This window comes from Tachyglossus aculeatus, chromosome 1, assembly GCF_015852505.1.
Source record: "Tachyglossus aculeatus isolate mTacAcu1 chromosome 1, mTacAcu1.pri, whole genome shotgun sequence".
Classification (NCBI taxonomy): domain Eukaryota; kingdom Metazoa; phylum Chordata; class Mammalia; order Monotremata; family Tachyglossidae; genus Tachyglossus; species Tachyglossus aculeatus.
The window spans coordinates 166020294-166035109 of NC_052066.1; the positions used below are offsets into that span (position 1 = coordinate 166020294).

Sequence of the window (14816 nt, forward strand, 5' to 3'; positions counted from 1 at the left end):
CACCTGTATATATGTATATATGTTTGTACATATTTATTACTCTATTTTACTTGTACACATTTATTCTATTTATTTTATTTTGTTAATATGTTTTGTTTTGTTGCCTGTCTCCCCCTTCTAGACTGTGAGCCCACTGTTGGATAGGGACTGTCTTTATATGTTGCCAACTTGCACTTCCCAAGCGCTTAGTACAGTGCTCGCACACAGTAAGTGCTCAATAAATACGATTGAATGAATTTAAAAGAGAGGACAAAGGTGAGTTGGGTTGAGGATGGAGGAAAGGAAAAAGGGGGAGAGGAGGGAAAGGAAAGGGAGGAGAAGAAAAGGGAGAGGGGATAAAACAAAAAAAGGGAAATGGAGAACAGTCATTATTACTACTATGCCCAAATGGTAGTGGTTTCTACAGCTTGACCCGAGCCAGGCCAAGGGACTTGAGGTGACTGCTGAGGATGCTCTCATTTGTTCATTCATTCAATGAATGAATTATTATTGAGCGCTTACTGTGTGCAGAGCACTATACTAAGCACCTGGGAAGTACAAGTTGGCGACATATAGAGGCTGTCCTTACCCAACAGTGGGCTTACAGTCTAGAAAGGGGAAACAGACAACAAAACAAAACATGTAGACAGGTGTCAAGTTATCAGAATAAATAGAATTAAAGCTGAATGCACATCATTAACAAAATAAGTAGAAGAGCAGATATGTACAAGTAAAATAAATAGAGTAATAAATCTGTACAAACATATATACAGGTGCTGTGGAAAGGGGAAGGAGGTAGGTCAGGGGTGATGAGGAGGAGAGGAAAAAGGGGGCTCAGTCTGGGAAGGCCTCTTGGAGGAGGTGAGCTCTCAGTAGGGCTTTGAAGGGAGGAAGAGAGCTAGCTTGGCGGATGTGCGGAGGGAGGGCATTCCAGGCCAGGGGGAGGATGTGGGCAGGTGGTCGACGGTGGGACAGGCGAGAATGAGGTACGGTGAGGAGGTTAGCAGCAGAGGGTGTGGGCTGGGCTGTAGAAGGAGAGAAGGGAGCTGAGGTAGGAGGGGGCGAGGTGATAGAGAGGTGAGAGCCTTGAAGCCGAGAGTGAGGAGTTTTTGCTTGATGCGTAGGTTGACAGGCAGCCACTGGAGATTTTTGAGGAGGGGAGTAACATGCCCAGAGCGTTTCTGCACAAAGATGATCTGGGCAGCAGCGTGAAGTATAGACTGAAGTGGAGAGAGACAGGAGGATGGGAGATCAGAGAGGAGGCTGATGCAGTAATCCAGTCGGGATAAAATGAGAGATTAAACCAGCAAGGTAACGGTTTGGATGGAGAGGAAAGGGTGGATCTTGGCGATGTTGCGCAGGTGAGACCGGCAGGTTTTGGTGACGGATTGGATGTGAGGGGTGAACAATAGAGCGGAGTCGGGAATGACACCAAGGTTGCGGGCTTGTGAGATGGGAAGGATGGTAGTGCCATCTACAGTGACGGAGAAGTCAGGGAGAGGGCAGGTTTTGGGAGGGAAGATAAGGAGTTCAGTCCTGGACATATTGAGTTTTAGGTGGCGGGCAGACATCCAGATGGAGATGTGCTGAAGGCAGGAGGAGACATGAGCCTGAATGGAGGGAGAGAGAGCAGGGGTTGCTCAGTTAACCATGGTGGCAGCTAAATTCTGGGTAAATGCAAGCTAATCAGTTTGGACACAGTCCCTGTCCCACATAGGGTTCACAGTCTTAATCCCCGTTTTATAGATGAGGTAACTGAGGCACAGAGATGTGAAGTGACTTGCCCAAGGTCACACAGCAGACCAGTGGCAGAAATGGGATTAGTCAGGTCCTTCTGACTCCCAGGCCTCATGTTCTATCCACTAGGTCACTCTGCTTCTCTGCTATCTCTGCCCTCTCTGTGCCTGGCCTTCACACCAAAATTACAGTCACATTTGGGAAAAAGAAAGTTTTTAGCTCAAATTATTTATTCTAAGTGACTTTGTCTAATCTCTACCTAATCCATCTATTAACTAGGCTATCCAACTCTGGAATTTGTTTCTACAGTGTGCATAGGGAAGAGTATTTTGTTTGATAGCTTTCATACATTTAAATGACATTGTTGATTTAATAGTTTTGCTGGCAAAAATGAATTTTTTGTTAGAGATGCTTGAGGAGGAATTCTGAATTTTTAAAATTTTTTTCTTTTCTCCCCTCCACTTTTCTCCTCTCTCCCACTATTGTAAATGGAAAAGAAACCTTCTGATATGTATGTGAAATTTTAAATCCTCGTGAAAAAATAACATAATTCTCAGCATGTTAGTTGGACTTTAATGGAAATACTCACACTTCAAGAAAAAGAAAAAGTTTTATTAAAGATTTAAATATGCTTTGGGGACCCTCCATTAAGGGTCTGTGCTGTTGCTATGATTTAAAAGGTTTTAAAGACAAACTGGATACTGGAACATGACTCACAATAGTTTTATGTCTAAGTTGCTCTTTAGACTTGTAAGAACCCTGAAACCTCCTTTCAGGTGGGAACATGTCTACTAACTCAGTTGTATTGTACTTTCCCAAGTTATTAGTACAGTGCTCTGCACACAGTAAGTGCTCAATAGAAGCCAATGATAAGAAGAAACACAGTGTAAAGGGCAAAATAACACAGTAATACAAATTCTGACGTGATTTTTTTATTTTAAAAGTTTTTTATTAGCTCAATTTTAAGATAGCTCTGAATGCTTGATATATAGTAAATATCACGTTACCTTTGATTAAAAGGAGGAAAGTAAATGTAGCTCTGTGGAAAGAGCACGGGCTTGGGAATCAGAGGTCATGGGTTCTAATCCCGGCTCCAGCACTTAGCGGCTGCATGACTTTGGGCAAGTCACTTAACTTCTCTGGGCCTCAGTTACCTCTGTAATTGTAACTGTACATCTATAAAATGGGGATTAAAATTGTGAGTCCCACATGGGACAACCTGATCACCTTGTATCCCCCCCCAGCGCTTAGAACAGTGCTTTGCACGTATTAAGCGCTTAACAAATGCCATCATCATCATCATCATTAATTAAGAGAAAAAATGGCCTATGTTTTGTGCAGTGCTTTGAAGGCTTCCTTTTACACTGCCTATTTTTGAGGCATAGTTAAAGCACATCAAAACATTTACTGCAGCTTGAAATTTATTTTTTCCTGAGTTTTTTTCTTAATAACCAAAATAAATGTAAAAAATCAGGTTAATGGTAAATTATGGGCTAGCATGTTTCTGTGCTCAGATCCAAAGAATGAAGTTAACAGAAGCCAGAAGCTGTCAGGAAAAAATACTCAAGGCTTACAGCAATTAGCTAGTGGATCTAACTTACTGTGATTTTTTTTTTTAATACCTGAAATGCAGAAATTAATAGGAAAGTCCTTGGAGAATACACACACAAAATAATTGCCCAGTATTATCCAAAGGTAAAGTGACTTCCTTTCAATACTAGTTCAGTGGAGTGAAGTAGTTTAGAAAAATGTTTCTAATAAAGTCGTAGGAATGGAGGAGTTAGAGTAAATTTTTGAAAGTGGAAGAGAAAGAATTCCAGGACTAGGTGGTGGAATTCATTGAGCCAGAGTACAGGCTCCCAATGGACTACAAACTGCCCATGATTTAACCATCCCAGGAATGATGGAGTCTCCTTTTAGGAATAACTGATGAACCTGTTGCAGAAACAGCATGGCCTAGTGAAAAAACCATGGGCCTGTGAGTCAGAGGGCCTGGGTTCTAATCCCAGCTCTGCCAACTGCTTGCTGTGTGACCTTGGGCGTGTCACTTAACTTCTCTGTGCATCAGTTCCCTCAACTGTAAATTGGGGATTAAATGTCTGTTCTCCCTTCTGCTTAGACTGTGAGCCCGATGCAGAACAGGGACTGTATCTGACCTCATTAATTTATACGTACCCCAATGCTTAGAACAGTACATAGTAAGCACTTAGCAAATACCATAAAAGAAAAAAAACCCAAAATCTTCATTCTTGAGGACCAAGAACATGCCCAGAAGAGTTGATTTTTGTGTTCATGACTTGCAAGGTGCCACCCACACTCTTTTCTCCTTGCTAGTTATGTTTCCCATTGGGGCATGCAGCGCAACAAGTAAGTAGGTGGGCACAGGAACCCGCACGTTCCAAAGTGCATGAATAGTATCTGCCCGTGTTTATCAGCTACCTGTAGAACTGGTTTGAGAACCCAGGTGACCTGATTCCCAAAGCAGGACTCTTTACACTGCACCAGAGATGCATGCAGTGTTCCTTGGTGCCTTACCCCAGCTGTTTCCATCAAATAATAATAATAATAATGATGGTATTTGTTAAGCGCTTACTATGTGCCAAGCACTGTTCTAAGCGCTGGGGTAGATACAAGGTGATCAGGTTGTCCCATGTGGGGCTCACAGTCTTAATCCCAATTTTACAGATGAGGGAACTGAGGCACAGGGAAGTTGTGACTTGTCCAAAGTCACACAGCTGATAAGTAGCGGAGGCGGAATTAGAACCCACAGCCTCTGACTTCCAAGCCCGTGCTCTTTACACTGAGCCATGTGGCACCCTCAAATGTTAAGGGTAAGTAAATCTCTCCCTGCCTCCCTGGGAGAACATGTGCATTAATGAGTTTGAGAGAAAGCTGACTATAATTTGTCAGCTTTAAGGAGTCTTTCACTCCCATAGCTTCAACTACCATCTCTATGTGGATGATACCCAAATCTAAATCACCAGTCCTGGTTTCTCTTCCTCTTCAGTCTCACATTTCCTATTGCCTTCAAGACATCTCCATTTGGATGTCCCGCTGACTTCTCAAGCTTAATGTGTCCAAACGGAACGCCTTATCTTCCCACCCAAACCCTGTACTCCCTGTGATTTTCCCTTTACTGTAGACATCACCACCATCCTTTCTGCCTCACAAGCCCATAACTTTGGCATTATCCTTGACCCATCTTTCTCCTTCAACCAACATATCCAATCTATTACTAAATCCTGTTGTTTGAACTTTCACAGAATCACTAAAATCCACCCTTTCCTCGCCATCCAAACTACTACCATGTTAATCCACCCACTTATCCTATCCCAAATTGATTACTGTGTCAACCTCCTTGCTGATCTCCCTGCTTCCTGTGTCACCCCACTCGAGTCCATATCTCACTCTGCTGCCTGCAGTTTTTCCAAAAAATGCTCTGTCTGTTTCTCCTCTCCTCAAGAACCTCCAGTGGTTGCCCATTCATCAAACAGAAACTCCTAAAACATCGGATATGAACAGCACCTTGCACCCTCCTATCTCACCTTGCTGGTCTCCTTCTACAACCCTATCCATACACTTTGCTCCCCTAATGCTAACCTACTGACTGTATCTCAATCTTGTCTATCTCACAGTTGACCTCTTGCTCACATCTGCCTCCGGCCTGGAATGCCCTCCCTCCTTATATCCAACAGACAATACTCTCTCCCCCTTCAAAGCCTTATTGAAGACACATCTCCTCCAAGAGGGCTTCCCTGACTAAGCCCCCATTTCCTCTTCTCCCATTCCCTTCTATGTTGCCCTGTTTTGCTCCCTTTATTCACCCCTTCCTCAGCCCCACAGTGTTTCTGAACATATCCGTAATTATTTACGCAACCTTGGTGTCATCCTCGACTCCACTCTCTCATTCACCCCTCACATCCAAGCCGACACCAAAACCTGCCGCTCTCAGCTCCGCAACATTGCCAAGATCCGCCCTTTCCTCTCCATCCAAACTGCTACCCTGCTCATTCAAGCTCTCATCCTATCCCGTCTGGACTACTGCACCAGCCTTCTCTCTGATCTCCCATCCTCGTGTCTCTCTCCACTTCAATCCATACTTCATGCTGCTGCCCGGATTATCTTTGTCCAGAAACGCTCTGGGCATATTACTCCCCCCCTCAAAAATCTCCAGTGGCTACCAATCAATCTGCACATCAGGCAGAAACTCCTCATCCTGGGCTTCAAGGCTCTCCATCACCTCGCCCCCTCCTACCTCACCTCCCTTCTCTCCTTCTACTGCCCAGCCCGCAACCTCCGCTCCTCCACCGCTAATCTCCTCACTGTACCTCGTTCTCCCCTGTCCCGCCATCGACCCCCGGCCCACGTCATCCCCCGGGCCTGGAATGCCCTCCCTCTGCCCCTCCGCCAAGCTAGCTCTCTTCCTCCCTTCAAGGCCCTGCTGAGAGCTCACCTCCTCCAGGAGGCCTTCCCAGACTGAGCCCCTTCCTTCCTCTCCCCCTCGTCCCCCTCTCCATCCCCCCATCTTACCTCCTTCCCTTCCCCACAGCACCTGTATATATGTATATATGGTTGTACATATTTATTACTCTATTTATTTATTTATTTATTTATTTATTTATTTTACTTGTACATTTCTTTCCTATTTATTTTATTTTGTTGGTAAGTTTGGTTCTGTTCTCTGTCTCCCCCTTTTAGACTGTGAGCCCACTGTTGGGTAGGGACTGTCTCTATGTGTTGCCAATTTGTACTTCCCAAGAGCTTAGTACAGTGCTCTGCACATAGTAAGCACTCAATAAATACGATTGATTGATTGATTGATTGATTGATTTGTATTAATATTTTACTTATCCTCTAGACTTGTAAGCTTGTTGTGGGCAGGGATTGTGTCTACCAACTCTGTTGTATTTCTACATTGTACTCTGTACACTGTATCAATTGATAAGGAGTTGGAGAGGGCCGGAAGCTAAAAACCAAGAAAGGCAACCTAATTTAAAAAGAGATGACACAGATGTTGGTGAGTTAATGATATCTCATTGTGGAGTTGTTAGTTGAGTATCCCCGTTGACCTTAGGCAATCCAATTGATCATTGGGTGCTGAAGCCTATGAAGTGGCCTCTGGAATGGAAGTCAGGACACCTAGGTTCTAATCCCTCCCTCTGCAGTGACTCTTGGATTTGCACCTTTTATTCACTTCTTCAGCCTCACAGCATTTATGTACATATCCAGGACACCTGGGTTCTAATCCCTCCATCTGCCAAGGACTTGCTGTGTGACCTTGGGCCTCATTTTCTTCATATGTAGAATGGGAATAAAAAGTCCAGCTCTTCCTCCCTTTTAGACTATGAGTCCTGTATGGGGCAGGGGCCATTATCTGATAATCTTAGTGATAAGCCCAGTGCTTCAGAAAAGTAAACACTTAAAAAATAACCTAATGAGAAAATTAAGAAGTCCTCCAAGAGGCCCACCCCGACTGGGCCCTCCTTTCCTCCTCTCCCACTCTCTTGTGCATTGCCATTGCTCTTGGATTTGCACCTTTTATTTACTCCTTTAGCCTCACGGGACATATGTAGATATCCATAATTGAATTTATATTAATGTTTGTCTCCCCCAATACACTATAAGCTCACTGTGGATGGGGAATGTGTCTACCAACTCTGTTATGGTGTATTCTCCCAAGTGCATAGTACAATGCTTGTTCCCAGACAGCACTCAGTAAATATGATAGATTAGTTGATTAAAAGTCTTGCATCAACTTTCCAAGAAAGGGAGTGAGCTTGGTCATATGATTGAAGAAGACTGAAAGACAAGTTCAGAAGTCTAGACTGTGAGCCCGTTGTGGGCAGGGATTGTCTCTCTTTGTTGCTGAATTGTACTTTCCAAGTGCTTAGGACAGTGCTTTTCACATAGTAAGTGCTCAATAAATATTATTGAATAAATGAAAGGTATCTAGAGGTATTAAAGAGCTGGCTTCCTGCAAAGTGCTTTAAGAAGGAAAGAAGGCAACTGTTGAGCTTAAATTGATCAACCAATCAATCAATGAAATTGGATATATTTTTCATTTTTAGAAAAATTCATTACCACAGGTAGCTAGATTGTAAACTCCAGATTGTCAGGGAATATATATACTTTATTGTGCTTTGTACGGCACTCTATACATAGGATATCAATGGTATTGAGTGCTTACTGGGTGCAGGGCACTGTATTAATGTCTTAGCACTTTACAAATAAGTACCATTGTTAGATAGCAAACTTTTGCAAACTTGTGCAAAAACATATTTCAGCGCTTCATTTATTAAATATTGTGATGCCATGCTTTGAGTTGTTATAAAAGTGAAACAATAATTTAGTGTCATTCATTTATTAATTACAGTATAGAATTTGTGATGGAGTTTCATAATCACGATTCCAGGGTTTCTGGAACGGATCATAGTTTTCTACATGTAAAGTCTATAGGAAAATGTCCTTCTAGATGATTCAACCATTAACAATCCTACCCCACTTTCAAGAAACAGAATCCCTTTGTATTGAGGAATACATAGTGGCCTCTTGAGAAACTTGAACAACCTTTCTTCTCCCTGGGATCATAAACGTGCTGAATCTGAATCATGAAAGCTACTTTTCAACTCAAGAAGTTAAAACATCCAATCAGAAAGAGCCATCCTTGTTAGATTTTCAAGGGATAGGGATAAAATGTGTGATTTGTGAAAAGACAAGCTTGTTCCCAGATATCATTAACTACTGACTTAAGTATAAAAAAGAATAAATCTGTGTGTGCACAACATTGCTTTTAGTGAGAGATAGAAAAGGGTATGAAGCAAGGGTGTTGAGCAAGAAAAGTGAACAAAGGCCTGAAATTCTATAAAATCTGCATTATAGACCCAAGTCCTTTCACGAGAAGGAAGAATTTATGTAGTGGGAGGGTGTCAGGGTCATTTAGGAAAAAACTGCTCAAAGATTGTGGGTAAAAGAAATCCTTAGAGGAAACAAAATGTAGGAAGAAAACAACCAACGAGAATTTATTTGTGGTGTGAAGGAATAATTCAAGCAAGTATCAAGATGAGTTAATGCAAAGAGGGGATTACACAGAGATAAGAAAGGCTTTTACCCAGCTATCTGAAGGAGAAACTATATGACTTGAAGTGAAGAATATAGTGACACTAAGATCCTGAAGAGCCATTTTGAAGTTTATAGTTTGCTTTTGAAAAAAAATAGATGATAAGCAAACATTAATGAATATGAAGCTAATCCCTTTTTAGTGGAAAAAAAAAAAAACCTCTAGGGAAGTCTGAATGTTCCTTGTGCAAAATGAAATTCAGTGCATGATAAGGTTACTCTATACCCATTATTCATTTTAAAAGAAAAAAAACATGCGTTGGGCAAGAGATAGATCCTAGATGACGGAGATGCATAGGGGGAGGAACAATAATGACACTAATTTTAGAAAGAAAAATGATTGATGCTAGTAATTATAATTGTGTGCCAAAGTTAATTCCATAATAAAAGCCATAGAGTACATCTTAAAGGGGAAGAAGTGCTGGGGTAGAGGCAAAGTGTGTGTAAAATACAATGACGCTGTGAGCTTAGCATAAATTATGTAAGAGGGACATGTATATTTGTCACTAGTCAATTTTATAGGTAGCCTAACCAAACACTTGTGCCTCATGCAAGTGTAAGCTTCTTGTGGGCGGGAATTATGTCTATCAACTCCCCTGCAGTTTTCTCTCCCCAGTATTTAATGTAGTGTTCTGTACACAGTGAACAATCAATCAATCACATTTATTGAGCGCTTAACTGGGTGCAGGGCACTTTGAAGTGATGACAGGGCATCCAAGTGGAGAGATCTTGAAGTCAGGAGGAAATGTAGTCCGGGGGGCCAGTGAGAGAAACAGAGAGAAAGAAGATAAATGAGGGCTAGAGATGTAGATTTGGGAATTATCTGCATAGAGGTGGCAGTTGAAGCCAAGGTAGCCAATGAGTTCTCCAAGGGAATGGGTGTTTTTGGAGACCCAGAACTGAGCCCTGAGGGACATCCACAGCTAGGGGGAAGGAGGCAGAGGAGGAGCCTGCAAAAGAGGCTGAGAACGAGCGCCCAGAAAGATAGGAGGAGAACTAGGAGAGGACAGTGTCTGTGAAGTCCAGGGTGGATAATAATTCCAGGAGAAGGATGTGGTCGACAGTATTGAAGGCATCTGTGAGTTGGAGGAGGATTAGGAAGGAGTAGAGGCTATTGTATGTGGCAAGAAAGAGACCAGTTGTCACCTTTGAGAGGGTGGCTTATGTGAAGTCATGTGAAGGGGATGGAAGTCAGAATTGGAGGAGAGGAACTTGAGACAGTGAGTGTAGACAACTCGAGTTTGGAGAAGAATGGTAGGAGGGAGATGGGACAATAACTGGAGGGAGCTGTGGTGTCAAGGAGGGGTTTCTTTAGGTTAGGAGAGGCAAGGATATGTTTGAAAGCAGTGGGGAAGAACCATTGGAGAGCAAACAGTTGAAGATGTTGGAGCGGCAAGTGTTTTCATAAAGCATGAAGGGATAGGGTCAGATCAAGCACTTAGTCCAGTGCTCTGCACACAGTAAGCGCTCAATAAATGCGATTGAATGAATGTACAGGTGGAGGGGGTGGATTTTGATAGAAGGCAGGGTATCTCCTTTTGATATACTGCTGGGAAGGATGGGAGAGGTGAAGGGGCAGGAGGAAGGAGGCACTGGAGAGGAGCAAAGGAGTTATAAGAGAGATTGCACTTGATATTTTCCCTTTTTTTTTCAATAAAGTAGGTTGCCTGGACATTAGGGACTAAGGATGGGGAAGGTGGAGAGGCAAGGGGTTTGAGGAGGGAGTTAAATGTATGGAACAGCTAGTGAGGGTAATGGGCATGGGTGTCAATAAGGATGGAGAAATAATTTTGCTGGGCAGAGGAGAGGGCAGAGTTAAAGCATACAAGTGGGTGAGATCGGTTTGATATCTAGATTTCCCTCAGCAGTGCTCTGAGGCTCTTGCAGAGGATCGAAGGAAATAGATTGGAGGTGATCCAGGGCTGCAGGTTAGTGGTACGAGATCGATGAAGGGATATAGGAGTGCATTGAGTTCAGTTGAGAGGGTGGTGTAGAGGGCATCAATTTGCTCATCAAGGGAAGATAGTTTGGATATGGAGGCTAAATGGGGCATGAGGACTGGAGAAAATCGGATGGGGTCCAATGATCGAAGGCCTCTGGGAAACAGGATAGGTTTGCAGGTCATGAATGTATGGGAAAGAGAACAGGTAAGGAGGTTGTGGTCGGATAGATGGATTTCAGAGTTGGTGAGGGTATTCATTCAGTCATATTTAATAAATGCTTACGGTGTGCAGAACACTATACTAAGCACTTGGGAAAGTACAATACAACCATAAACAATGACAATCCCTGACCACTACTAATGTGCAGGTTGAACTGACAGGATTTAGTGATAGATTGACTATATGGGTTGAGAGAGAGAGGAGAAGAGAGACAGGATAGTGGGCTGTTTGCTGATATATGTCTCTGTGTAGACTGTGAGCCCGTCTTCTAAACTGTGAGCCCGTTGTTGGGTAGGGACCGTCTCCATATGTTGCCGACTTGTACTTCCCAAGAGCTTAGTACAGTGCTCTGCACACAGTAAGCGTTCAGTAAATATGATTGAATGAATATATAGATGGATTCATTCATTCAATCGTACTTATTGAGCGCTTATTGTGTGGATTGCTCTAGCTACATTATTTTTTTACTGAATCTGGGCATTTGGAATGTCATCTCGAAATCTTAAATATTTCAGTTTAAGATGAGAGGCTGTCATATGGACTGAAGATTTGCAGAGGTCTGAATTTAATGGGGAATAAGTTGAGTCAATAGTAACATTTGTATGGTGAACAAGTTGGTCGTGGGTTGATTTGTCATAAATCTGCGGTTGTCATTGAAAACTCTACTCGCTCTTGCTTGGGTGAACTCAGGGCAGATTCAGTGGTGTGTTTATTTACCCTGTTGATGTTTGAACAGCTTCCACCACTCAATGGCTGTTTGTCTTCAAGCTATTCCAGGACACATCAAAATTCAAATAAACGGATTCAAATTAAAACCACCACCTGGGGAAAAGGCCAGTGTCTCTGTTTCTCATAGAGGTTAGGCTATTGTAACTTTCCTGTGCTCCTTTGTATGCCCCACAAGGGACAACTACTAGATTCTTTGTGTATTTTCTCACCAGTATTTATCAGAGGATTATGTTTAAATGCCTCAAACCAAGACCTTGAAGATATTCCCCCGCCCCACAAAAAAAACCCAAACATACAAGTATTACTGCCTATCATGTGACTGATAAAAATAGAACTTAATGGCAAACTTGGTGTTTGAAAAATTCCCAAGTCCCACACATGAGGTAGAATGTGCTGACTGTGTTCTGTGAAAGTTAAACTAGGACCCTTTAATCTCTTTGTTTTGAAGTATAAATGCTTTTATTTCAGCTGTCTTAAACCTGTTTTTGCTCATGAAAGTAACTTTGCAGAGCTTTTACTAGGGAATTTAAAATCCTTTCTTGACTGTAATATGCTACTTGTTAGGCTATGAATTATTTAGTTATATTTTTGGATTTCTTGGTTTGTAGGCTCTCTACTCTAAATGAACCTTGTTAAATCGGAACTCCAGAGTTGTGGAAACTTGAGTTTTTCTTGCATCAGTTGGATGAGAGTGGATGTTTTGAAATACTTCACTGCCTCAAGTACATCTTGGCTATTTTGGTTGTTTATTATTTCTAAATGGAAGTAAATGCTTTGTGGTTATTCTTATTTCCCTTCTATTAAAGTTATTCTACTATAGCCACTGGATTGAAAATGGGAGAGGATTGAAGATGGGAGAAAGTAATAAAGCCAAACACCTTCTAAGCTTTGTTCTACTAATGGTTCAAAGGTCAAATTGCATATTTTCTGTAGATAAAGGAAACATATGTAATAGGGTTGAATGTACTGCTTTGATGGAATACTCACATAGTTGCTGAAAAGATTGAGTACAAAATTAAACCTGATTGTTGACCTTGTCCATATGAAATTCATTCTCACCTATTTTAGTTCTGCCCTCTCTTCCACCTGCAACAATACTTATCCATTCTTATTGACTCCCATGCTTATTGCCCGTGACAGCTGTTTCAGACATCTAACTCCCTTCTCAAACCCCCACCCCCCAGGCTACCCAATTTCTGGCCCTTAGTTACCTGGCCACATACTACATCAGTCTCCCTAAAATCTCCCTTGCTCGTGTCCAGTCTCTTTCTCCTTCAGTCCCCTCATCCATCTTTCTCAGGCATATCTCGAGATCTCCCGCTTCTCAAATTCCACCACCACCACCTGTGCTTTTGACTACATTCTGTCTTCCCTTATCAAAACAATTTTCCCCTCCCTTCCCTTCCTCACCACCATCTTCAACTGCTCACTTTTCAAAGGCTCATTCCTCTCTGCTTTCAAGATTGCCTGTGTATTGCCTAAGAAAACTTTCTTTTGAACCCGTGGCTCCCTTCAGGTATCATACCATCTCCCTCCTACTTCTGTCCCCGAACTCTTTGAGCAAGCTGTCTACACCAACTGCCTCCACTTCCTCTTCTCCAATTCCTTCCTTGACCTCCTCCAATCTGGCTTCCTCCCCCTTTATTTCACATAAACTGTCTTCTCAAAAGTCTGCAATGACCTCCTCCTTGCCCATCATCCTTGTCCAATCCAATAGCTTCTACTCTATTGTAATTCTCCTCAACTTGTCTACTGTAGACCTTCTGAAAACATTATCCAAACTTGGATTCACCAACACTGTCATCTCCTGGTTCTCCTTCTATCTCTCTGACTGCATCTCCTCAGTCTCCTTTTCAGGCTCCTCCTTTGCTTCCCACCTTCTCTAACTGTAGGGGGCTGCCTCAAGTCTCAGTTTGGGGTTTTCTGTTCTCAAACTACATTCACTCCCTCAAACTCATTTGCTCCCACAGCTTCAGCTACTGTCTCTGCATGGATAATTCCCAAATCTACCTCTCCAGCTCTGCCCTACTTCCTAGTGTGCTGTCCCTTATTTCCTCCTGCCTTCAGGGCATCTGTCCTTGGATATCCTGTTGACCTGTCAAACCTAACATTTCCAAAACAGAACTCTTCATCTTTACAGCCAAACTCTGTCCTCCCCACTCTTTCCTATCACTGAAGGTAGTACCACCATTCTCTCTGTCGCATAACCTTGGCACTTTCCTTGACTCATCTCTCTCATTCAGCCCATACATTCCATCTAAGCTGAAATCCTGTTGGTTCTACCCTCACAGCATCTCTAGAATCTGTCCTTTCCTCTCCATCCAAACTGCTACCATGTTGATCCAAGCACTCATCATTTCCCACCTCAATTACTGCATTCAACTCTTTGCTGACCTCCCTGCCCCTTTTCTCCTCCCTCCAGTCCATACTTCACTCTGTTGCTCAGATCATTTTTCTGAAAAACTGTTCAGTCCACATCTTCCTACTTCTCAAAACACCCCAATAGTTGTCCTTCCATCTTTGCATCAAACAGGAACCCCAAACCGTCAGCTTCAAGGCTCTCAATCAGTTCTCTCCTTTGTACCTAAGCTCACTGATCTTCTACTACAGTCCAACCCACACATTGTGCTTCTTCCACCAGCCTACTCTCTGTATCTCAATCTTGTCTATCCCACCTCTGACCCTCCACCCCCTGCCCACCCCCATCCTCCTTCTGGCCTTGAACTCCTTCTCCCTTCCTATCCAACAGTTTACCAACTCTCCCCACCTCCAAAATGCTACCAAAATCACATCGCCTTCCAGAGGCTTTCTTCGACTAAGCTGTTCTTTCTCCTCCTCCCTCTCTGCGTCACCTGTGCACTTGGGTCTGTACCCTTAAGGCACTTGATATTTGCCTCAGCCCCACAGTACTTATGTAAATATTCTTATATGCTACTATTTCTGCTAACCCTAATTTATTTTTAATGTCTGTCTCTCTCTAGTCTGTGGACAGGGAGCGTACCTATCACCTCTGTTGTACTTTTCCAAGCATTTCTTACTGTGCTCTCCACACATTAAGTGCTTGGAAAGTATTGATTAATTAAAGTACTGTGG

General features: G+C 42.7%; 1 protein-coding gene across 1 annotated transcript in view; it reads left to right on the forward strand.

Annotated features, from left to right (window-relative positions):
* Positions 1–14816, forward strand: part of CEP128 (centrosomal protein 128) — a 450179-nt gene that overhangs the window by 60528 nt on the left and 374835 nt on the right. The gene's annotated exons all lie outside the window — the stretch shown is intronic.